The sequence below is a fragment of the Carcharhinus amblyrhynchos genome, chromosome 21 (genome assembly GCF_965287045.1).
Source record: "Carcharhinus amblyrhynchos chromosome 21, sCarAmb.v2.hapA, whole genome shotgun sequence".
NCBI lineage: Eukaryota > Metazoa > Chordata > Chondrichthyes > Carcharhiniformes > Carcharhinidae > Carcharhinus > Carcharhinus amblyrhynchos.
In genome coordinates, this window is record NC_137344.1 from 42,459,338 (window position 1) to 42,485,329 (window position 25,992).

The 25,992-nt window shown below is 44.3% G+C and overlaps 1 protein-coding gene across 3 annotated transcripts in view; it reads right to left on the reverse strand.

The window, feature by feature from the left end:
• LOC145356389 (putative uncharacterized protein MYH16) overlaps positions 1-25,992 on the reverse strand; it is a 209,394-nt gene that overhangs the window by 159,178 nt on the left and 24,224 nt on the right. The window contains exon 1 of one of the 3 annotated variants that reach the window (XM_080209075.1): positions 3,538-3,589. The exons of the other annotated variants lie outside the window; for them this stretch is intronic. The gene's annotated coding sequence lies outside the window, so the exon portion shown is untranslated. Of the gene's footprint in view, positions 1-3,537; positions 3,590-25,992 lie in introns of those variants that run through there. 3 annotated transcript variants of the gene reach the window in all.

Genomic DNA, 25,992 nt, shown 5'->3' on the forward strand with positions numbered 1-25,992 from the left:
TTGAGACAGAGAGAATGGGTAGTAATTAAAGCAGACTTCGCAGTTACATTATACAATAAAGAGCCAAAAGAAAATATTTGAACAAGCTACTGCTTACAATGGATTTATTCTAACTGGCTTATTGTGTTATCCAAATGCCTCTTAAATGTTGCTATCAAACCTGCCTCACCCACTTTCTCTGGCAGTTCATTCCATATACACACCACCCCTCTGCATGAAGGAGTTGCCCATTAGGTCACTTTTAAATCTTTCCCCTCTCACCTTTAACCTAAACCTAAACCCTCTAGTTTGCAATTCCTCTATCCTGACTGACTCTTAACTGCCCTCTGAAATGATCTAACGTTGCATAAAATGATAATGAAATGATCAGTTCAAGGGTAATTACGGACGGACAACAAATGCTGGCCTAGCCAGTGACACCCATATCCTATGAAAAAATACATTCAAAACTTTTGTTTCTGCGCCCCCCCCATCTCGAGTTCCCTTTCCAAACACCGAAACTCTTGGCTTCTGTGCTTAATCTGATGGTTCAATTAGTCACATGCCCAGCCCAACATCCTGCTCTCTCCACCAGACCTACTTTATCCACCATCCAGTTTTATTCTTCTGTGTGAGTTTCTGTGACAAGAATGGTTTACACTTTCTGATTTGGGAAGACACACACACACACACACACACACACACACACACACACACACACACTTGAAAGTTAGTTGATTTTTTTATTGCTGATTGCTACTTCTCACAATCATCAATTTCAGGTATAGCCTTAATTTCCATTATTAATTAACGTGTGCTAATTGGTTGCCATGCTTCTCTGTCTTATATCAGCAGCAACGTGCTCTGGGACATCCAGAGTTAATGCAACATACCCAGTTATTAATATCTTTGTTTTTGCTACCCATTTCTATTCTCTCGCTTCAGGCTCTCTGGGATCTATCCGTTTTTCCAACAACTCATTAGATCTTCATCCTCCCCAATTTCACACTTCTAATCCCCATTCAACAGTCCCTTAGTTTCGCAATTCTCATTATTATCCTACTCTCCAAGTTTGCCATAATCAGACCTCCATTTAATGTGATCGCTACTCTCCTAGCTCACATTGTTATATGTCTATTCTCTCATTAATTGGCCTATTCACATGACAGCAAGGTGCATCTTGTCAGCGCACTTTGGGTACCCAGTCAGAGACAGAAGGTACATGATACAGCCTAGCCACAGGGTAAGAAGCGAGGTTAGTTTTAGGGAAATTAATAAAGTTGGACTACTTTCTTTTTGACTCTATCCCTTCCATTATCAAAGGCTCTAACCATCTCAGGACTCAAGCGAAACCGGCAGGCTGGATTGTAACCACCAGGACACACTCAACTTTCCCACCGCCCCATTTATTCAAAGTCCACCTCTCCAGTTCCAAGAATATGTAGGAACCACTGTTCCAGTTAATTCAATCCAGTTCATCTTGACAAGTTGTTTTCTCAAAATGCACTCTTATGGATGCTCTGCACCATCCATTGAGCGCGACTCGGTCATCCGACATTCCCAAGATGACTTTTGGTGAATACTTTTAATAGATAAAATACCGGTTCAGCATCAGCTGGAGTACGGAGTAAAACTCTGGGAACCACACTTTAGGAAGGGTGTCACAGTGTCAGAATGTTCAGTAGAGTTTCACGAAAATGGTACCTGCGATCAGAGCTTTCAGTTATGTGGAAAGACTAGAGAATCTGGGGTTGTTCCCCTTAGTACAAAGATGGTTAAGATCGAGGTGTTCAAAATCATGAATGATTTTGATAGAGTAAGGAAGGAGAAATGGTTCTCGGTAATAGGAGGGTCGATAAACGGAGGAGATAGATTTAAGGTGATTGGTTAAAAAAAAACCCAAAAGTCAACACGGGGGAAAAAATTGCTGTGTTTCTGGAATGTGCTGCCTGAAAGAATGGTGGAAGCAAATCCAAATTGGGAATTGGATAATAACTTGAAAGTGAAATATGACAGAGAAGGGGAGTGGGTTGAAGGGCATATTATTCCAAGTGGCCTCCTTCCGTGCTGGGATTTTGTTGTTCTACATTGGTCTCAAGTCTAGTCTTGGCACCTCGTCCTCTGGGCTAATTCAGGAGACAAAGTAGCATACCGGCCCCACAGTGAAATGCGATTCAGCTCAATAGCACAACTAAGTCAACACACGATGCGGTAACATCACCACAGCCAGTGTCGGCAGCCTGGGCACCAACAGAAAGGTTGCCAGGTGGGCAAGTTCATGCAAATTAACTTGGAGCACAACTCTGCTACTAATGACTCATTGAAAATTGGGAAGGAAGTTCCTATAAATCTGAGTCAAGGCAGACTTTGATTGCAAGCCACATTATCTTGCGCTGTGGTACCAGACTTCCTGACTGCGCTGATAATGATGAAGTGCAACCTAAATATGGCTGAAAGCACCATTGTGAGCTGAAGGGGCTGTGCCGAAAATTAATGACATCCAGGTCTTTCTGGTCCACTGCCTTTACACAATAGCGCTACGATCAGCAGAGGGAACTGAGAGATATTACAGATGCCTTTTAATTTCATTTGCTGAAAGGTCCTACTTTTAAAGAGCAGTGGTGTAATTTATAACTGCTTGGAACTGAAACCTGATATAATCTTAAAATTAAAATGCTTTCCAACACATCAAAAAAAGGTACCTATACACTGCCATAAGTATACTGAATATTTCTTAAAAAGACATTTTGCAACTGTTAAGATCTCTTACTAGTACGTAGAGACAATAATGGTGGACAGTGAACTCTGTTCACCATACAGAGAACGTGTGCGTGAAATTGTGCAGGGAGCACTGATATAAAAGAAAACTTCTGTAGATGCTGGAAACACTAAGGGACAAAGTAGATTAAAATTAGTCTGTGCAGAGTCTGCACGTTCTCCTAGTGCCTGCATGGGTTTCCTCTGGATGATCTGGTTTCCTCCCACGGTCCAAAAGATGTGCCAATTAGGTGCTTTGGCCATGCTAAATTCTCCCTCAGTGTGCCCAAACAGACACTGGAGTGTGGTGATTAGGAGGATTTTCATAGTAACTTCATTGCAGTGTTAATGTAAGCCTTCTTGTGACACTAATAAACAAACTTTAGTGTCCCAAGATGTGTGGATTAGGGGGGGATTAGCAGGTTAAATACTTGAGGTTACAGGGAACGAGCTTGGGTAAGATGTTGTGTCGGAGAGGAGGTGTAGAGTCAATGAGCCAAATGGTCTCCTTCTGCACTGTAAGGATTGTGTAAATGATCATATTGAATAGTGGAGCAGCTTGATGGGTTAAGATGACCTATTCCTGCTCCTATTTTCTATATTTTTATGCTGAAAGTACTCAGCAGTGCGTGAGAAAAGAGAAAGACAGAGAATATTTCAGGTTGACTAACATTCACGTGAACTGGATCCAACAAAAGGCCATTGACCTAAAACATTGACTCTGTTTCTCCCTTTGTAGATGCTGACAGACTGGTCAGGCATTTGCAGCATTTCCTGTTTTTATTTGCTAAAGGAGCTCACCTGGATGAGTTTCTCAAATTGCTGCTTATCTTTCTGAAGTCTAGCTATTGCTTCATTTCTCAGGCTTAATTCCTCCGTCAGTGTGCGAAGTTTCTGTTCCGAACTCTGAGGATAAACACAGAAAATATTTGGAATGGCCTTCCAAAGTTTACTCGTGTTTCAATGCAGCTGTGAAACCGGAGCTCCCTTACAGTCTGAGTGGACTCGTGGGGCTGTATTTTACTGAGGGGGACAGGGGTGTGGGGAGTACTGCTCAAACATTGCGTTCCCCACCCACCCCTTAAAGTCAGATTCAAGCCAAATGATTTCAGAAAAGGCTGCCCCACAACGTTATCACCTGGACAAGAGTGGCTTCTGACTCCTGGTGGTAAAAGGACCCACCCAGGAGAGCTACCAGCTAATCTGATTGACCGATGCCAGTATTTAGTGGCAAGTATCTCAATGAAATGCCGATTGAAAGATATTTTCTAGTAATTGGGAGTTGATTAAGAAAATAGACCAGCAGTAACAAAATATATATAGAACCATTTAAAGGAAGACTTGCATTACAAGGCACCTCTCAAAACCTCATATGTTTCAAAACGTCTGAGACTAAATAAAGTACTTTTGAAGTGTAGACACTGCTACAGGAACAGTGGCTAACTTACACGCAGCAAGTCCCCACAAACAGTAATCAGCTAATGACTAGATAAACCATCGAGTGATACTTGTTGGTTGAGGGATCAGTCTGAGCTAAGACACTGGGGAGAGCTCTGTCACTTCTCTTGGAAAAGCATCGGGGGATTTTCCACATTCAAAGGAAAGGGTAGGAAAGGCCACACCAGAAAATAACACCTGAAAATAACGGTGCAGTCCTTTCTCAGTGCTGCATTGGAGTATCAGCCTGTACTCCAGCTCTTGGAGTGAAACCACAATCTTTAGATTCGGAAGCAAGAATGCTTCCACTGTGCAAAGCCTGCCACAGGGGGGGAAGGGGGCGGCAAAAACAATAATTAGCTTTTATCATAAAACAACTCATGTTCTTACTGCTATTTATTTCCTCATTACACGTACAGGTGAAACCGCAGAGATAAACTGTACACAAAAGGTAGTGCAAGGTAACAATCAGTATGACACTTTTGTTATCTTCTCACTAACTTGCACCTCCTTTAAGTGCAGCCCCTTCGCTGGGAGTACAGTGTTAATACCAATGCTGGTATGTGTCGGAGGAATAACAATGAAGGTCTTTTACCTTCAGCAAGTTTATTCTACATCCAATTGGGTAGAGATACAAACTCTTTAGGATTCCCCGTCCCCCCCTCACAACTGTTCCAGGTGCGTCCATTTGTACTTTTTTGAGGTTGAGCCGATAATTGTCCCCTGACTTTGATAAAGCAATTAGCTTAACAAATGAATTTGCTAAAGCATGTGATTGCTGATATATTGAGTCGCAAGAGCCGTGAATTCTCTGAATACCGATGGTGTTGCAAAAGCTGCAACCACAACTGTTCATTCCTCAATGCGGACAACGTGGCAACCCACAACATGGAATGCACTTGTCACATCCCGAGAGATTGGTGGTCATCGAATAAGCCACCCACGGAGTTCTCAGTGCGTTTACTAAAATTAGCAGCTACCCTGTGGCACTATGAAACCTGAAAACACTGTACTCCCAGCGAAGGGGCTGCACTTAAAGGAGGTGCAAGTTAGTGAGAAGATAATAAAAGTGTCATTCTGATTGTTGCCTTGCGCTACCTTTTGTGCACAGTTTATCTCTGCGATGTTTCACCTGTATGTGTAATGAGGAAATAAATAGCAGTAAGAAGATGAGTTGTTTTATGATAAAAGCTAATTATTGTTTTTGCCCCCTTCCCCCCGGTGACAGGGATGGAATTTAAATCTCTCCCCGTGACAAGCTTTTGTGGGGGGTGGGGGCAGAGAGGGAGGCCTGAATCAGACGGGGATCCCACCTCCATCCTGATTATGTCCAGGGTGGAATGGTTCGTGGACAATTGCCCCACTGCCACTTGAGGCTCTTAAATGGGCAGCTGATGTGGTCCCTGATAATGCTTATGTATTAGTGTCACAAGTAGATTTACATTCACACTGCAATGAAGTTACTGTTAAAATCCCCTAGTTGCCATCTGGAGAATAAACACAGAAAATCTTTGGAATGGCCTTCCAAATTTTTGTAGCGTTTCAACGCAGCTGTGAAACTGGAGCTCCCTTACAGTCCGAGTGTACACATGGTGCTGTATTTTACTGGGGGGGGGGGGGGGGCAGGGAATGCAGAGAGTACTGCTGAAATATCGTACAGTGATAATGTAACCAATTCCTTTCCTTCTGGCCCTTTCACCAACATTAGTGGAAAAAAAATTCCCAGCCTCATCCGTTCCAATGCACTGAGGGAGAATTTCGCACGGCCAATGTGCCTAACATGGACATCTTTGGACCATGGGAGGACACTGGAACACTCAGAGGAAACCCACGCAAACACAGGGAGAACGTGCAAACTCCGCACAGACGGTGATCCGAGCCAGGAATCGAACACAGGTTCCTGGTGCTGTAAGGCAGCAATGCTAACCACTGTGCCACCGTGTGCCCCCAGCATTATGATCTAAATGGCACTTAATTTGGAAAGCTTTCCCTAAAGTACATGACATGGATGGTGTGTGAGATCCGTTCATTCCATTAAAGGCTGCCCATGGAGTCCGTATAGATTCCCATCTCCAGCTTAAGGCAATGGAACACTGGATACTAGCCAATGATAGAGATTGCATAGTGCTACAGTGAAGAGGAAGCGATTTCTCCCCGAGCCTTGGTCAAAGTTCATCCTGAAATCAATGTAATTATAAGACAATGAGACATAGGAGCAGTATGAGGCCACTCGGCCCAACAAGTCTGCTCCCCCATTCAATCATGGTTGATACTGTCATCCCTTGGTCATCCATTTAACTGCTGTTTATAGAATCTGGCTGTGCACAAATTGGGTGCCCAGTTTCCCTACAGCCAACAGGGACAACACCCCCAAAATAATTCATTTGCAGCAAAGCATCTTAGAATGCCTTAAAGAAATGAAATGTATTTGATTTATTTCAGTTATGGTTGAAGACTGAGCTTCAATACTGCACAGACCATCGCTGTAAGAAGTCTGACAACACCCAGTCCAACGCCGGCATCTCCACATCCTGACCATCGCTGCCATGACTTGAAATCTTTCTTTGATGCCCAGTTGAAATGTCAATCATTCAACGTCACATCAGATCCAAACGTAGTTTGGACCCATTCCCAGCTACCATCAGTTACCGAAGCTTATAAAATAACGTGAGTCCATAATCAACTCCATGCTTTTTACCTTCAATCTCAAACTTTCTCAATTTTCCACCTAATTTTGAACTCCCATTTCTAGTTACTGACATTGCTGTCGCAGTCACTAATCCATTCTCAGACTTCATCCGAGGATATAATTATTCACCATTTATATTCTTGTCAGCTGAGTGCCTCATTTGTCAACTGTCTCAACTTGTGACAGGAGCTTGGATCATTCACTCACCAATCTCTGCGTCTAGGGACCTGTTATTTGTCATTTTGTACGGTTCACAGTTGCTCCTTTTAGAGTGGAATTGTATTGTGGTTTCTTACTTTCCTTTGAGAAGTACAATTTCATTAACAGTTGCTTACCCCGGGTTCCTTCTGCATAAAGGCAGACCAGAGCAGACAAATCAGATAAATGCCAGCTGTGCATCACATTGTGTTTTATTCATTTGTGGGGCATCAGCATCACTGGCTGGCCAGCATTTATTGCCCTTCCCTAGTTACCCTTGAGAAGTTGGAGCTGCCTTCTTGAAACATTGATACAACTGAATGGCTGGCTAGGCCTATTCAGAGGGCAGTTGTAAGTCTTTTTTAAAGTTTGTTTATTAGTGTCACAAGTAGGCTTGCATTAAGATTGCAATGAAGTTACTATGAAAATTCCCCAGTCTCTCACTCTGGCACCTACTCAGGTACACAGAGGGAGAATTTAGCATGGCCAATGCACCTAACCAGCACATATTTGGGACTGTGGGAGGAAACTGGAGCACCCGGAGGAAACCCACGCAGGCACAGGAAAAACTTGCAGACTCCGCACAGACAGTGACCCAAGCTGAGAATCGAACCTAGATCCCTGACACTGTGAGGCAGCAGTGCTAACCACTGTGCCACCCCAACCACATTACTCTGGCTCTGGAGTCACGTGTAGGTAAGGACAGCAGATTTCCTTTCCCTAATGGACATTACTAAGCCAGATAGGGTTTTCCGACAATTAACAATGGTTTCATGGTCATCAGTAGGTTCTTAATTCAGAATTTTTTTTATTGAATTCAAGTTCCACCATCTGCCATGGCGGGATTCAAACCTGGGTCCCCCAGAACATGAGCTGAGTTTTTGGATTAATAGTCCAGCGATAATATCACTAAGCCATTGGCAGCGGTGCCAGTAATCCTGTGCACATCTGGTCATATTGGTACCCCCAGTGGAAATGTGTCACCCTATCTCAAATTGCATTGGGGATTCTGACAGTCAAGTGGCTAACGTGCTGTGGAAATAAAGCGTCGATGAAATAATTACCTAAACAGACAGCATGATACTGCAGAAGTGAAAGCTAATAAAATTTTCACCTGGTGATAAATTACTTTCAGAAATTGCTGATCAAGATGTCTTGTGTAGCTGCATGACTTAGAGAAAAAGATTTGATTTTTGAATAGAAGCTTTTGAAAGTTGGTGCAGCACTTCAAGACATGGGATGGAACACTTAAAATTACTGTATTCAATGCAAGGTCCCAGTTCCATGGGTCAAAGTATTAAAATGATTTTAAATGCTGGAGAAAGCACAAGCACACTGATGTGAAATATAATGAGAATTTTAATAGCTGTGAATACTCTTTTAAAAATGATGCGCCGTTTCTGTGATAAGCTGTAATATATTTTTTAATCCATTCTGTCAGAAATGCCTCTGGCAGGAAAACTTAAATTCATATCACGCTTTTCACAGCCTCAGGACACCCCAAAGCACTTTACTGCCAATGACGTACTTTTGAAGTGTAGTCACTGCCATAGCAAACTCAGCAGCCAATTTGCTACCAGCAGGGTGCCATAAGCAGCAATTTGATAATGAGTTGGTTGAGCAATAAATATTGGCCTGGGTATCAGGAAGGGCAAACAGGGACACGGAATCTTTTGCGTCTGCTTGAGAAAATATACGGGAACTCAGTTTAACGTATCATTAAGAGAATAACTTCCAGACAGTGCAGCATTCCTGCAGCACTGCACTGGCCCAACAACACAGATTTAGAATACACATCTACAGAGTGGGACATCAACCCATAGCCTTCCAACTCTAGAGGCAAGAGTGCTACCATTGAACCATCAACAGCATTGCATCGCAAGGCATCTCAATGTGGCTAGTAATGAGCTAAAAGATTTATTGACTGGGAAGAACAATGTACAATAAAGGGCTTAACAGCACGACTATACAGGTCTACTCTAACTCCAGCTGAAGCCTACCAGATTCAGGTAGGGCAGCATGGTGGCACAGTGGTTAGCACAGCTGCCTCTCAGCTCCAGGGACCCTGGTTCAATTCTAGCCTTGGGTGACTGTGTGGAGTTTGCATATTCTCCTCATGTCTGCATGAGTTTCCTTTGGGTGCTCTATTTTCTTCCCACAGTCCAAAGATGTGTAGGTTAAATGGATTAGCTATGGGAAATGCGTGTGGGGTTACAGGGATAGGGTGGCCGAGGGGGCCTGGGGAAGATAGTTTGTCAGAGAGTTGGTGTAGACTTAAATGGGCCGAATGGCCTCCTTCTGCTGTGTAGGGATTCTGTTAGGTATGCATGCCCTCACTCCTGAGGTTCATATACACGCACTCCATTGGTTCTGGCCCAGTCACATGGTCCTCAAAGGATCGCCCAATAATAAGACCATCCTACCTCAGAGACATAGCTAGATTAGTGCATCCTTTCTCTATTACTTGGATGCTACTAATCTGGGACTTTTAACTTTGCAAATAACAGCAAAATACTGCGGAAGCTGGAAATCGGAAAATGCAACATAAACCCAGCAGGTCTGACAGCGTCTATGGAGAGGGAAACGTTTCAAGTCCGTATGAATCTTCTACGGAAGAGTCATTAACTGTATTTCTCTCTCTGCAGATGCTGTCAGATCTACCGAGTTTACCTTACATTTTCTGTTTTTATTTCTCGTTTAGGAGACAGCTCTGAATAGCTGGATATACTTCAGTGCAGAGTTCCCTGCCATTAGTTAGAAATGTAAAGGCTTAGACATTGGCAATGTGAATTCTTTGTTCACTGATCATTTAAATTCAGGCAAGCTACATCCAAAGAAGTGCCCGAGAGACCTAGTAGATGCCATGAGCACCATGTAAAACTACATTGACAGAGCACTGCATTTATATTCTTAGCAATGAGGGACCATCACCTCCATGAAGTGTCACTCGGGATCTTTCCAGGCAGGAGACGGTGGGGCAGTGTTTATGTCACTGGACTAGTAATCCTGCTCCTATTTCTTTTGCTTATGTTGTGTTCTTGTGGTTAAAAATGTGCTATTCTCCAAAATAGAGACATGAAAATCTTTGGCATCCACCTGAAAGAGCAGATGAGGTCTCTCTTTAATATCTCATATGAAAGATTGTACCTCAAGCAGTACAGCACTCCTTCAGTACTACAGCAAGAACAGAAAATGCTGGAAAATCTCAGCAGGTCTGACAGCATCTGTGGGGAGAGAATAGAGCCAACACTTTGAGTCTGGACGACCCTTTGTCAGAGCAGGTCAGAAATATCTTCCCTCAGTGAGTTGTTAGCTGTTGGGAATTTTCTTCCGCAGAGAGCACGGGGGACTCTTTCCTCCTCAGTAATCCAGAATCCCGGGATAATGCCCTGGGGACAGAGATTCAAATTCCACCACGGTAGATTTGGGTGGCATAGTAGTTAGCACTGCTGCCTCACAGCAGCAGGGACTGAATTTGATCCCCGGCTTGGGTCTGTACTCATTGGAGTTTAGAAGGATGAGCGAGGATCTTATAGAGACATACAAGATAATGAAGGGGATGGATAGGGTAGAGGTAGAGAGATTCTTCCTGCTTAGAAAGGATAGCAGAACTAGAGGGCACAGCCTCAAAATAAGAGGGGGAGCAGTTTAGAACGGAGTTGAGAAGGAACTTCTTCACTCAGAGGGTGGTGAATCTCTGGAATTCTCTGCCCATTGAAGTGGTGGAGGCTACCACACTGAATATATTTAAGTCAGGGGTAGATAGGTTTCTGATAGACTAGGGAACTAAGGGTCATGGGGAGAAAGCGGGAAAGTGGAACTGATCCACTTCAGATCAGCCATGATCTTATTGAGTGGCGGGGCAGGCTCGAAGGGCAAGATGGCCTACTCCTGCTCCTATTTCTTATGTTCTTGGGTTACTGTCTGTGTGGAGTTTGTATGTTCTCCCCATGTCTGTGCGGATTTCTTTTGGTGCTTCAGTTTCCTCCCAGTCTGAAAGACATTCTGGTTAGGTGCACTGGCCCAAAACAGGCGCTGGAGTGTGTCGAGTAGGGGAATTTCACAGTCATTTCTTTGCAGTGCTGATGTAAGCTTTACTTGCGACTAATAAATTAAAAAAAATTTAACTTCAAATTAGTGAAAGTTAGCTTCACCAACGATAACCATGAAACTCCCAGATTGTCATAAAAACCCATCAGGTTCCCTGACGTCCCCTCTGTGCTCTCATCCCTACCTACAAATGACTCCAGATCCACATAAGACACAGGATCAGAAGTAGGCCATTTGGTCCATCATGTTTGCTCTGTCATTCAAAGAGCTTGTGACTAATCTGACATGATAATCCTCAACTCCACTTTCTCACCTTATATCCATAACCCTTTCTGATTAAAAATCTGTCTATCCCGCTTGGAACCATAGAATGACTACAGTGAGGCCATTTGGCCCATCGAGTCAGCAATGACTTTCTAAAAGACCATCCTATCAACAGATTCACTATGCACAAAGAGAAATTCTTCTTCATCTCTGTCTTAAACGGGCACCCCTTCCTCTGAGATTACATCCTCTGGTCCTGGATAACTGACAAGGAGAAATAACCTCTAAGCATTCACAATAATATGACTGATTCTTGATTCCCCTCTGAAATGGGCTAGAAAGCCACTCAAGTTCAAAACCAAATAGGGATGGGCAACAAACGCTGGCCCTGCCAGTGACACCCACATCCAATGAACAAATAGATGTGTAAAAACGGACCCTGCATTTATACGGCACATTTAACACTGCAAAGAGGAAATCATTTCCACTCCAATTCTCAACTAAATGTGTTAATAACTATTTTTGTGGCTGGAATTACACAGTGTACATTATCAGAGACGTTACACAGAGAGCGAATACCTCATGTATATTACAAAGGGGACTGCATCTATTGCAATGGTTGGAAATCATTCTTAACATTGGCACATTGTAATCAGATTTAAGCCCTTTTGTGTTAAAGACTTCAGCTCACTTAGGGAATCAGATAGCTCGCAAATTTGCGGCCCCTTGCATTCTTATTTCTTCACGAGCCCCACATGATCCTATCCTGGTCCTTCTATTCTTCCTTATGCATCTCCTGCCACTGAGGTGGGATTAACTTTAACCTGTATTTCAGCAACATCGACCTCTACCTTCCTGTTACATCACTCCCATTGCCTCCATCCTCGCAGTATTCCTCTAACTTCCAGTCTTTTGATCAGTCATAACTTTCTCCAGCTTACCTTGGGGAGTATCTCAGCCACCATCTTTGAGCCTATGATAATCTCCTCTCCCTTGTTACTAACTCCATCCCCTTTTATATGTGTGGTGTCAGGTTGAGCCAGGTCATTTGCAATATAGGTCTGACGTGGAGCTGAGATAACATCACCATCACTGCTTATTTCCCCACCCTGCAACATTGTCCAGCTCGGCCCCACTGAAATCCCAAGACATCCCTTTGTCACTTCCCTATTTAATGACTCCCATCCCTGTTTGCTAGTCTCCCAGTACCCAGGCTCTAAACTTTGGTGCACAAATCCTGCTCCACACCATGTCGCACTCACCAACACTCCTGTCCTCAGTCACATTGCCTGGCTCCTTCTCACTCAGTGCCTCAATTCTCATTCTGTCCTCACCTTTAAACCCCTCCATGGCTTTATCATCCAACCCACCCCTCTACAATCTGCTCTGAACATTCCTTTAATTAGAGGCTTGCCTGAATTCCTCCTCTTTTCCTCTATATTGGCAGCGGAATGCCTGGGAGCTGGTTTCTGGAATTCCTTTGGGAACCTTTTGCTATTCTAAGTCATCAAACGATAATCTCCTTTATCGAGTGTTCACTCGGACCTTTTAATTGCAAATGACTTGGCACAGCATCTTTTTCCCCTTACGCTGAACTGTGGGGGTACTAGGAGCTCAATAAAAAAATGTGAACTTCTTCCTGATGAATTCCTGAAAGCCAGGTTTACTGTAAAAATTCTATTATCTGCCTCCCTTCTTTTTATTTAACATTCCAACTTCGTCAGATGGAAATCCTTATTTCTGCCAGATCTTATTTCTATTATTGCTTAGAAACCTTCCCGTCCCGTCAGATGTTCCTGAAGGATCTCTGTTATCCATAACGTATGGGTTGCTAATGCTGGCTGAACCCAAGAGAAGTTCAGAGTTAGTTGATGGTCCAAATTGGTTAAAGAATTACTGCAGAAAAGATAAGTGGTTTGTTCAATGTTATTCCCATCTGCAATAATGATTTATTGCTCTGGAAATTCATTCCCAGCATCTGTTTATGTGGAAGGATAATTATCTGTTGACACCGGCGCAGTTTGTAATCCTTTATATACAGATGTAAAAAGCACAAGGGCAGCTTAATTGTAAGCTGACCAAATAACTTCTGAAGTTTTTCTAATCCTACAAAATCTACTTACCACAAAAATAAACTGCAAGGAAATACCAATTTGTCAGTGGTTAAAATGCATCATTAAGTAATGTCCAAACTTCCTAACTTAGTGCATCATGGTCCTTTGAAAAACACTGATACTTAGGCACTAGGAATAATATTGGGTTATAACATAACTGGGATACTAGGATACACACTGGGTTAGTCTGCAACTCGCGTAACTGTTAGTTATAATGGAGTAGACTGTGATGGGGTACTATTCTGCTGTATTTCTCAATCCCCCTTTGCCCTTAAACTACAGGCAGTGGACCAGTTCACTTATCTTGGCAGCACCCTCTCCCAAGCAGTGACTATTGATACAGAAGTTAATAGCAGAATAGCAAAGGCAAGTTCTGCTTTTCAGTAGACTGCACTCCACTATATGGGAATCAGCCCAGCAACAAACCTGAAGGTCTACAGCGCTGCGGTACTCACTACCCTCCTGTATGCCTGTGAAATGTGGACTGTGTATCCAAGGCATGCAAAACAGCTCAATCATTTCCGCATGACTTGACTTCACAGAATATGACGCATTCGATGGCAAGGCAAAGTACCAGACACTGAAGTTCTCTCTAGAGCAAGTCTACCATCAGTCCACACGCTGCTGATGAGAGCACAAACCCAGTGGGCGGGTCATGTCATCTGTATGTCAGTCGAGCACATACCCAAGCAGCTCCTTTTTGGAGCTGCTTTTTGGAGTTTCCAGCCCCTCTGCTGGACAATTCTTGCATGGAGGGCAGAAGAAACATTTCAAAGATACACTCAAGGCATCCCTGAAGTCTCTTGACATTGACACGACCACCTGGGAAACGCTGGCACAAAACTGCCCTACCTGGCGCTGTCTCATCCACAAAGGCTGTCAAGCTCATGAAGCAAGGTGTATTGCTGAAGCATAACTTAAGCTCGAGCTGCGAAAGTCCAGAGCCACCAGCGCAACAATTACAACGTCTACACAAGTCTGTCCAATATGTGCCAGGACATTCCGTGCCCGAATTGGCCTGATCAGTCACCTTCAGACACACCGCAACCAGCCTCAAAATGACTAATGGTGTTGAGGTCCTCACTGATGATGGTAGACGAACAACATTTCTCAATCCACGTCCAAATGCAACAAAACCTGGACAATATCCAGGCGTAGGCTAATAAGTGACAAGAAACATTCACATCACACAAGTGCAAAACAATGTTGACCTTCAACAAAAGAGAATCTAATTCTTGTCCCTTGCTCTTCAAAGGTATCAGCATCACTAAAATCCTCCACTCTCAATATTTTGGGGTTTGCCATTGACCAGAAAATAAATTGGACCAGCCTTATGAATACTCTAACTACAAGAACAGGTCAGAGGCAATGAATTCTGCAGCGAGTAACTCACCTCCAGGCTCTCCAAAGCTGTCCACCACCTACAATGCACAGATCAGGAGTGTGACGGAATACTCTCCACTTCCCTGGATGAGTTCAGCTCCAACAATATTCAACAACCTTGACACCAACTAGGACAAAGCAGCCCACTAGATTGTTATCTATCAAGGGATACAGTGGCAGCAGTGTGTGTCATCTCTAAGATACACTACAGAAACTCACTAAGACTCTTTAGACAGCACTCTCCAAATCCATGACCACTACAGTCAAGAGGGACAAGGATAGCAGACACCTGGAGGTTCCTCTCCAAGCCACTCATAATCCTGACTTGGAAATACATTGCCATTCCTTCACTGTCGCTGGGCCAAATTCTGGAATTCCCTCCTTAACAGCACCGAAGGTATACGTACACTTTAGGGGCTTCAGCAGCTCAAGAAGGTAGCTCACTACCTTGTCAAGGGCAAATAAACTAAGTTTATTCATCAGTGTCACAAGAAGGCTTACATTAACATGAAGTTACTGTGAAAATCCCCCATCTGCCACACTCCAGTGCCTTTTCGGATACATGGAGGGAGAATTTAGCACAGCCAATGCACCTAACCAGCACGTCCTGTGGGAGGAAACCGGAGCACCTGAAGGAAACCCACGCAGACACGGGGAGAAGATGCAGACTCCACACAGACAAATAGGGATGGGCAATAAATACTAGCCTGGACAGAGAAACGCACATCCCAGAAATGAATAAAAAGATCTGTTGCAATCTATACCATCATCACTCCCAGTACCTCAGTTCACAGTCGATTGGCACTGCCATTCCAGCAGACAATCAGAATGAAGTGGAGGTAAAATGGTGCACTTTTCCAAAGAGAACATTCTTATTGTAGCTGGGGTTAAGGTAGGAAGTTGGACCAAAGTAAAGAGAGCTTTACCTTGCATTTAAAACCTGGGAGAGGCTGATGTGCATGCTGAAGGGAAACACTTAATTTTCCCATACACTGGAAGTAGAAATAACTTGTATTTACTGCATAAACAATATGGATCACTGGAATCAAGCCATGTCATCAACACAGTTCTTGACTCTCTACCTTATTACCCCATCAGTTATTAGCCTTTACAGCAACAAAACCTTTCCATTAACCATGAGAACGTGTGAGATTGTTACGACAAAATTAACTCCACTGAAACGAAGGAAAAAGGGGCAATTACTATCAATTACTGTGAAGTTGCCACAATTTAAATTGACAATACCTGACTAATGCTACTGAAGTTTAGATGACTCAGCAGTTGGCGGATTTAATTTTGGTTACACTACTGGTCAGAACGTGCTCGGCCTCATGTTATTACAAGACTTTTATCAGAGGTTCTCTTTCTGAGATAAAACTTGACCAGACAACAATGGTGCTGCTTTGGTAAGTGTTTCGTGAACTTGATCAATGATCGATTCAGCTGGTGTGGTGCTGCTGGTTGAGGGATCAATGTTGGCCAGGAAAGCAGGAGAATCACTGTGTTCTGCTTCAAATATTACCTTGGCATTTTCTGGTGCCAGAGGGGGGGCAGGTCATGTTTCAATTTAATGACTTAACCAGAAGAGTGCACGTCCAGCATTGCAGGGCTCCCTCAATACTGCACTGAAGGGGTCAGTCTGGATTATGTGCTCAGGTCTCTGAAGTGGGGCTTGAACCCACATCCTTTTATTCAAAGGTGGGAGTGCAATAACCGATTGAGAGATGTTGTTTAACTGCAGCAAATACACTTGTCTTGTCAATATAAACAAGCACTATGATATGGTAGGTACTAATTGTCTGGCTGTCCAAATCCCAAAAGGGAAACTTGAGCAAACTAACACAACATTTTGAATTTGTATTTATATTACGAGAAGGTCTGTCCACTGAAGTGAGAAGTAAAGATTCCAATATCACAGATTTTAAATATTAAAACATTCATTAACAATGCAAAATAAAACAAACACACCAGATTATAGTTAAATTTAGACTTACAATATTTCCCAAAAGGATTCTACTTAGTCAAACTCACAAATCAATCTCCTTTTCCAGGCAACAGTCCCTGTTGATTCTTAAATTTATACAAGTTCTAATAATATTACTGCACTCTTGCTATAGGGGAGGGAACAGTCAACAATGGAAATCCATGGCTTGTACAAAGCCTTGCTTTCTGGAACAAACAAACACTCCTCTGGGCTGGATAGAGGCTGCTGACTACACTCATCTGTCCTCACACAGAACACTGTTCAGGTTATCATATGGTCCCTCCTCAAACAGCTTTTCTCAATTTTTTTTTCCTCTTTCATCTTTAAACATAGCGTTCTTAACTTTCTTTGGAAGTTACCTTTTCCAGAACATAAAAATCTTTTGTGTTTTCTTTATGGCCACCACGTTCAGGAAAAAATAAACGGAATAACTTTTGCTTGATTTGTTGGTCACGGGCATTCAGCCTCTGACCTTCGGGTAAGCATTCTCCAAGGCGGCCTTCACGATACATGACAGCGCAGAGTCGCTGAGCAGAGACTGATAGCCAAGTTCCGCACACGAGGACGGTCTCAACAGGGATCTTGGGTTCATGTCGCACTATCTGTAACCCCTGTGACTTGCCTGGGTTTGCAAAACCTCACTCACTGTGCTGTCTGGAGACAATACACATCTCTTTAACCTGTGATCAGTGCTCCTTCCACTCACATTGTCAGCCACTTTAGGACTTGAACAGCAGGTTAGGTGTAAAGATTCGCATTCTAATCTCTAAACTGTCTGTGCTTTATACGCTCTGTCTGAGGCCAGAACACACTATTCACCTGACGAAGGGACAAACCCGAAAGCATGTGAGTTTACTATCAAATAAAGCGTTTGGATTTAAACCTGGTGTTGTCAGACTTTTTACAGAGCCATGTTTCACATTGTTGTGAAATGTGTGAACACATTAGGACCCATTTCCCATCAATTCAGCTGACTGGATAAAAACTTGCTGCCCTTTGCACCCAGGTTCCTGAAACCTGCACCTATCGCATGAAACTCGACACCTGGAGACTAGACTGTAAATTTTACCATCTAGCTCCTTGTAAAGTTGCAGATGTACATCTCAATTTTATGGAGCAGTTCCCCACTGATGTACAGTGTACATCACCTCACACAAGTATCACGATGTAATAGAGATCTGTTTCACGGCTAGCAAAAGAATGCAACAGTTACGAAGGGTCAGAAGAGAATCAGAATGACACAGAAGGATATGATCAAATCCATGCTAGCTCTCTGTGGAGAAATCCAGTCAGCCCCAATCCCCCAACCCTGCCACTCTAAGTTTACTTCTCTCAAATGGCATTCATTGACCATCTCCCTCCAGCCAAATGTCTGCTGAAGCACTAAGGCTGCCAATTGCTCCATTTTGGTCTAGTTGGACACGAGTTAATGAAACCAGCCTCCAAAGAGAAAGGCTCAAGGCTCACACGATGTGGAACCTCAGGCTTCGTTAACTCAAGGCTCAAGAACGGCAAGTGCCTCCTGGATGTCGACAGGCAGCTTCCCAGCAAAGGCAATTTGAATTTCGGTGCACTGAGAGCAAGTGAATCAACGTGGAGGGGACAGATGAGTAGTGGTCGGCAGTCAGTTAGGGTTTTATTATAGAAAATGTGGATACTCCTGCAACATCCTCCGTAATCCCAGCGCACACACAACCACCACCCACCACCCCCCCAACCTCCTAAACCCTCAAACTTCCTTGAGGCTCAATATACAAACAATCTTCGTAGAATCAAAGAATTCCCATAGTGCAGAAAGGAGGCCACTGAACCTGCAGCTACATCATTTTCCACCCAGGCCCCAAACTTTAGTATTTAGGTTGCTAATCCCCCTGACACTGAGGAACAATTTTAGCATGGCCAATCAACCTGACCTGCACATCTTTAGGGTGTGGGAGGAAAAACTGGAGCACCCAGAGGAAACCCACACAGCCAGTGACCCAAACTGGGAATCGAGCCCGGGTCCTTAGCGCTGTGAGGCAGCAGTGTTAACCACTGTCATCATGCTGCCTTTTATTTCACCAAAGCACCATGTCGGTGATCCTCTATGCCTCTATTGGCATCTTTACCAGGAGGGTAGACATACATTTCTGGCTGTGTGAGATCACCACCCAACATCCTGAAATCTTTGACATGGGTTTCTGTTTTTTTGACCAAGATCAAATGTCAGTTCAAGCCACGACGAGGCTCAATGCCTCATCTTGTCAGCTTGGATCTTGTATGTCTCTCTTGTGGGGACCATGAATTGGACTCAATTTGAATTTGAAGTGTTTTTTGGAGCAAGGAGATGGATTAGAAACTTGCTCTGTCCATTCTGCTTGCTGGCTTCGTAACATTGAGAAAGTGAAGGAGACGCAGTGGAATCACATATTTAGAGCAAGTAAATCTACACTCTCCTAGACACTGAACTCAATCATTCAAAATAACTGAACACAAGGATGGAGAAGGAAGCATGGAGGTGATTGGAATTAACTGAACAAAGAACAACACAGCACGGGAAACAGGCCCTTCGGCTCAACGAGCCCGCGCCACCATCTTAACAAAGCATTTTCCTACACCTACCTTGACCCGTGTCTATGTTTATGGTACCCCCATTGGAAACCAGATTCAGGGGAGAATAATTTAGGGACAATTTGTTACACCAATCAGCCTAAGAGCACATCTTTAGGGTGTGGGAGGAAACCGGAGCACCCGGAGGATACCCACACAACCACAGGGAGAATGCGCAAACTCCCACAGACACCGGCCCAAATCCATGTATCTGCACAGCAAACAGTGATAGTCACTGAGCTGTCGTGGTGCCCATCTGCTGGTACAGTTTTAAGCACACCCAATGACAACAACGAACAAGGGAAAAAGCACTTGTTTCAATGTACACCCATAGTCCGCATGTGCTGAAGGTAAAATAGGTAATGGAATTGGACTGACATGAATTCTAATGGCGGCTCAAGAAGAGAAACAAAAAGAACAATAATTTGATACTTTTTCCCCATTGTAATTAACTTTTGATATTGATGTTTAGGTGAACTATTGTAATATTCAGGAACAGAATGCTTTCTATCACAGGCACTCCGTTTGGAGAGGGGGCCAATTTTAACCCTTCCCCCTGTCAAAGATGGACAGGAGGGGGTCGAGTGAAGAGTTAAAAATTATATAACCTGTCAATCTGCACTTGCCCCCATTTTTACAGCAGGCAGTTGGGCTCCATGCTGCAATTCAGAGTTTGGGTTAAGCATATTGGTGGTGGCTCATGTTTTGAAGGATGTGGAAAAGCCAGTGCTGAAATGGAGATGGAGCGAGCAGGTAAATACTTTTTACAATGCTGTTTATGGGACAAGTGAAGGAATCCTCTTCTTCAGACTCTCAAAACAAGTCTTTTTGAAGCGATCGGTTAATCCCCTCTTCCCCCGTCAAAGCCAGAACCCCAAGTTTATTGCCCACCCCATTCCTCCTCTGGTCCAATCCTCCCTGACCTGTCTTGGTCTTGCTCCGGGCCATCCCATCTGTCCCTTGCTGCAGCATCACCCCATCACTGGCTCCCCCCATCTAGGCAGCCAATCAGAGCATCTGTCTCAGAAGGGTGACTGGTGATAACAGCTAATCAACTGGATTGACAATGAACCTTTTTCTGTATTAACAACAGTGACTGCACTCCAAAAGTACTTCATTGGCGGGGGGGGAGGCACCAAGTTTTTTGGAACATCTTAAAGTCATGAAAGGTGTCACGTAAAAGCAAGTTTTTCAGTTTTTATTAAAGAGCTACTGCCAGCGTGCTTCAGTGTAGAGTTTTAGTTGAATGGGATGAGGTTGAATAATGCTGGCATAACATAGAACGTCAGCACTGAAGAATGTAACTAAAAATAAACAGTAGCAGCATGGACTATTACCAGATTAGACATGGCAACAGGGCAAAGCTCCCATGATACCATCCTGATGACATCTTTTCACACCTAACATTTCAGAAGAACGCACTTTGCCTCAACATTCCTTCAATCACCCTTCCCTTTACTGATATTCTTGTAATCTGTCCGACCACAGATAGTCCACAACAGTTTGAATCGTAGTCACCTGGCAATGGGTTAATAATGTAAAGGACCCTGAAGACCAATCTTGTCGGAACTGAAACAAACTTCAACTGCTGATAGAGCTGGCCGTGCAGGTCAACCGTCAAGCCCGATGCCCAAAGAACACATTCACTTCAACAAAAGATATCATTAGGCACAGTGGTACAATGGTTAGCACTGTTGCCTCACAGCGCCAGGGATGGGAGTTCAATTCCCAGCTTGGGTCACTGCCTGCGTGGAGTCTGCACGTTCTCCTCCAGGTGCTCCAGTTTCTTCCCACAGTCAGAAAGACGTGCTGCTTAGGTACATTGGCTATGCTAAATTCTCCCTCAGTGTACCTGAACAGGCGGCAGAGTGTGGTGACTAGGGGATTTTCACAGTAACTTCATTGTAGTGTTAACGTAAGTCCACTTGTGACAATAATAAACAAACTTAAACGTCAATATTATTGCTGTTTAATATAACACAGAATTACCTTGTATTACGAATTGGTTGTGACTCTCTGGAATCTCCCCCCCAAAGCTCTCACACTCTGGTGGGGATTTTTCCACACCCCTGTGGCGTGTTTTTGCCCACCACTGACCAGCAATGGGATCCTCTGATCCCATCTCTGTCAATGGGTTTCCCGTTCTATGTACCCCATCGGCCACTGGGAAACCCGTGGCAGGGATTTGATATCGACGGGACCAGAAGATCCTGCCGGCGAGTGTGGCTGGAAAATTCCTGCCTCTATATTCCATGTTAACAATCTTCCAGGAGGGTCCAGTATTGACCAGGAATTAAAGACTCATTGCCTGGATACTGTGCCGAGTAACCTGGGAGAAAAATCACTGGGGAGGTTAGAAATAATTTCAATTTCCCTGATCACATTTCGTTATTTGTTGTGTCCCCCCAACACCCCCCCCAGGCATGGATTTCTTTTTTGCCACCCTAAAGATTGTCCCTCAGCTGAACAAGTCAATCTACACAAACGATGAGTGGTCAGCCCCAACTACAGAGTGATTTGGCAGTGGTGACACACTCCCTTGGTAAGAACATAGAACACAAAAAAACTACAGCACAAACAGGCCCTTCGGCCCACAAGTTGCACTGCTCATATCCCTACCTACTAGGCTTACCTATCACCCTCAATCCTATTAAGTCCCACATACTCATCCAAAAGTCTCTTAAAAGACCCCAACGAATTCACCTCCACCACCACCGATGGCAGCCGATTCCACTCACCCACCACCCTCAGTGAAAAACTTACCACTGACATCTCCTCTGTACCTACTCCCCATCACCTTAAACCTGTGTCCTCTCATAGGAGCCATTTCAACCCTGGGAAAAAGCCTCTGAGAATCCACCCGATCAATACCTCTCAACATCTTATACACCTCTATCAGGTCACCTTTCATCCTTCGTCTCTCCAAGACCGAGTTCCCTCAACCTATCCTCATAAGGCATGCTCCCCAATCCAGGTAACATCCTCGTAAATCTCCTCTGCACCCTTTCTATAGCTTCCACATCCTTCCTGTAATGAGGCGACCAGAACTGAGCACAGTACTCCAAGTGGGGTCTGACCAGGGTCTTATACAGCTGCAGCATTATCTCCTGACTCCTAAACTCAATCCCTCAATTGATGAAGGCCAGTACACCATACGCCTTCTTGACCACATCCTCTACCTGCGAGAAGTCACACAAGACCACATCATGACACACCATCGGTGCCAGCCTTCTCTATTCTTGCACTGTCTCTCCTGAGGTGGTCCTCGGGGATGGAATCGAGCACTGCCCCTACCCAAAGTTTGCCACCGCCGGCAGCGCTGCGGTGCAAATGTGGCATTGGACCAATTGCTTTAAGTTGGGTAGGACTCTGGGGTCTTCATATTACAGCAACTGCTGCTTCAACTGTGAGCGATTAAAGGGAGCTCTGAGCTCAGAACCAGCCCCGCGATGGATCGCTTACCGATAAAGGTCAACCTTTTCAGCTTTCAAAAATATGCAGCAGTAACCACAAAACACTGCCACGATGTTTTCAATAAGCAAAGCTAATTCAAACCAGCAGCAGCAAAGAAACGCCGTATCGGCAAAAAACAAAAAAAAACCCCTGGCTCCTTTCACATTCACCTCGTACAAAGTTTCTAAACAGTAATTCACCCCCACCGTCGTCGAGGCGAACAGCCAGCCAGATGGAAACTCAAATTTCATTAGTTTTCAATCTGCTTCCTGTGAGGATTCAGACTGCGAGCCCAGGAACGAAAGACAGGGGTCTACGCCTGCCAATCCATATTATATATGCCTACAAAACCCCTTTGGGTTTTCCATTAACTGTCTGAGGACTGAGTTAGCTTTCCAAACCAACATACAGATATAAACAGTTTAGACAGTGGTCACAATTAAGTAAACGTCGCGTGGTTCTGCGTAGTTTATTGCAACGTTTGCTGTATATAAAATATACAAGCACACACACGCAGACAAAAGAGGTCAGAAGACATGTTGGCAGCAGTGTGAAATTCAAAGGCTGTTCACACAACTTACTGTGCAAAGGGACAAGCATTCCACGCAACTGTTGAGAGAAATCTCAGGATAAAGCCTGGGCGGTGCGGTGGCACAGTGGTTAGCACCGCTGCCTCGCAGCGCCAGGGACCCGGGTCACTGTGTGTAGTTTGCGCTTTCTCCCTGTGACTGCATGGGTTTCCTCCGGGTGCTCCGGTTTCCTCCCACACTCCAAAGATGTGCAGGTTAAGTTGGTTGGCCACGCTAAACTGACCCTAGTGTCAGCGGGTTAGCAGGGTAAATATGAGGGTTACGGGATTAGAGGCTGAGTGGAATTGTGGTTGGTACGTTCCCGATGGGCCGAATGGCTTCCTTCTGTACTGTAGGGATTAAGTTTTTTAAAAAAAAGTTTCTCATTTAAGTTGATGTTCATTTCTCTTGTTTCAGTTACATCTGACTTTGATGTTACTGAGCTTTAACCCTGATTCAAGCGATCCCCTGAATTACACAGACTGACCGGTACCTTTGCTTCAACACCTGAGGAATTAAAGTTTCTGCTCCTGAAGCCTTTGCTGATGGAACACTTCGCCAATCAGCACAGGGTAGCACCTCTGTCACCTCAGTTCAAAGCCAACCAAGGCTGGCAAAATGCAAGTCCTCCCTCCAACCCCCCAACATCGCCCCCGCACCTCCCACCCCCCGCCTGCCCCCCCGCCCCCCCACCTTTGCCAAAGTCTACTGGCACGTGCTTGGGTCGTCTCAATCCAAACTCCCAGAGCCACAGACTTTCAACATATGTCTGCCTCTTAATTCGGGACTGCCACACAGAAGCTTTGCCAGCTGAACGCTGTGCAAAAACACCACAATCTTTCGACGCCAATGTAAACGGTTCCGACAGTAGTACAGGAAGCTTTCTTTGGCCTGAGCAGGCTGATTTTGACTGGGATGTGCTTACTTCTGGGTGTCCAAAGAAAGAACTGCTCTCTGTCCCCAGAAGTAACATTAATGTAGTTTAATAACACTTGCAAATGCAACTTGTCCAAGTTAAGAAAAACATTACTGACACTAACACTAGGCACAGCTGAATTCAGTCTCCCTTTGGCACATTAAACTGCAGGCTAACAATCTCAGTTGCACATGTTACTGGAATAGGGAAGCTGATGTGTAAAACGCGACCCAAGTAAAACCAGTTACTGCATTCCAGAGCATTCCGAGTATAAATTATTCAGAAGAGGGTCCCTTGATGGCTCAGTGAGTTTGTTGAGTGACTGAAACGCCACGCAAGTTCCTGGTGGCTGACCTGATTGCCTCATGCAGAGGAGGAAGGCTGGCCCAATTGCCCTCAGTACCCTGTGTCAGGGAAGGGAAGGAGCAGCCTATATTTTTCTGCTAAAAGCGTGCTCGTTGGGGAAAGGACAGCATCAGGCCTGGCTTTACAGCTCTTGATGATCAAACAGCCCACCAACACTCAAGTGAAAATTACGTGTGGACAAGGTGTAGCCCAGTCCAGCAAAACACCTTTCAGAGGGAGGCAGGAGGAGAAAATATAACAGAACAAACGTCAATCAGGAAATTCTCAGTGGCTCACGCAGAGAATTATTTAAGTGGATAGAGATTGCAGAATGCTGGGGTACAGAGGGATCAGGGTGTCCTTGTGCATGAATCACAAAAGGTTAGTATCCAGGTGTAACAAATAATTAGGAAAACAAATGGAATGTTGACCTTTATTGCAAGGGGGGATTGAGCATAAAAATAGAGAGGCCTTGGTATAATTGTAGAGGGCACTGGTGAGACCACACCCAGAGTACTGCATGGAGTTTCGGTCATCTTACATAAGGAGGGACATAAATTAGAAGTAGCTCAGGAACTTAATTTCCAAGATGAAGCACTTGTCTTATGGGAAAGCTTGGGCCTATACTCATTGGAGTTTAGAAGAAAGCAAGGTGATCTCATTGAAACACTTCAGTTTTGAGGTGACTTGACAGGGCTCGAGAGGATGTCCCCCCTCTGAGGAGAATCTATAACTGGGGACACCATTTGAAAATAAAGGGCCTCCTATTTAAGACGGAGACGAGGAGGAATTTTGTCTCTCAGTGTTTGAAATTCTCTCCCTTAGTGAGTAGCGGAAGTCGTGTCATTGAATATTCTGATTGACAGGGGAGTCAAGGGATATAGGGAACAGGCAGGAATAGAAGATCTAGAAGCAGGGTTAAGCTATTCGGCCCTACGAGACTGCTCCACCATTCATTTAGCTCGTGGCTCATCATTGAATTCAATATCCTGATCCCCCCTTCTTCCCATATCTCTTAATCCCCAAGAACTATATCAAATTTCTTCTTGAAGCCACACAACGTTTTGGCCTCAGCTACTTTCTGTGGTAGTGAATTCCACACATTCATCACCTCTGGGTGAAGAAATTTCTCCTCACCTCAGTTCTAAAAGGTTTACCCCTTATTCTCAAACGATGACCCCTAGTTCCAGTCTCCCCCACCATTGGGAGCATTCTTTCTGAATCTAACCTGCCTAACCCCGTTAGAATTTTCCAAGTTTCAATGC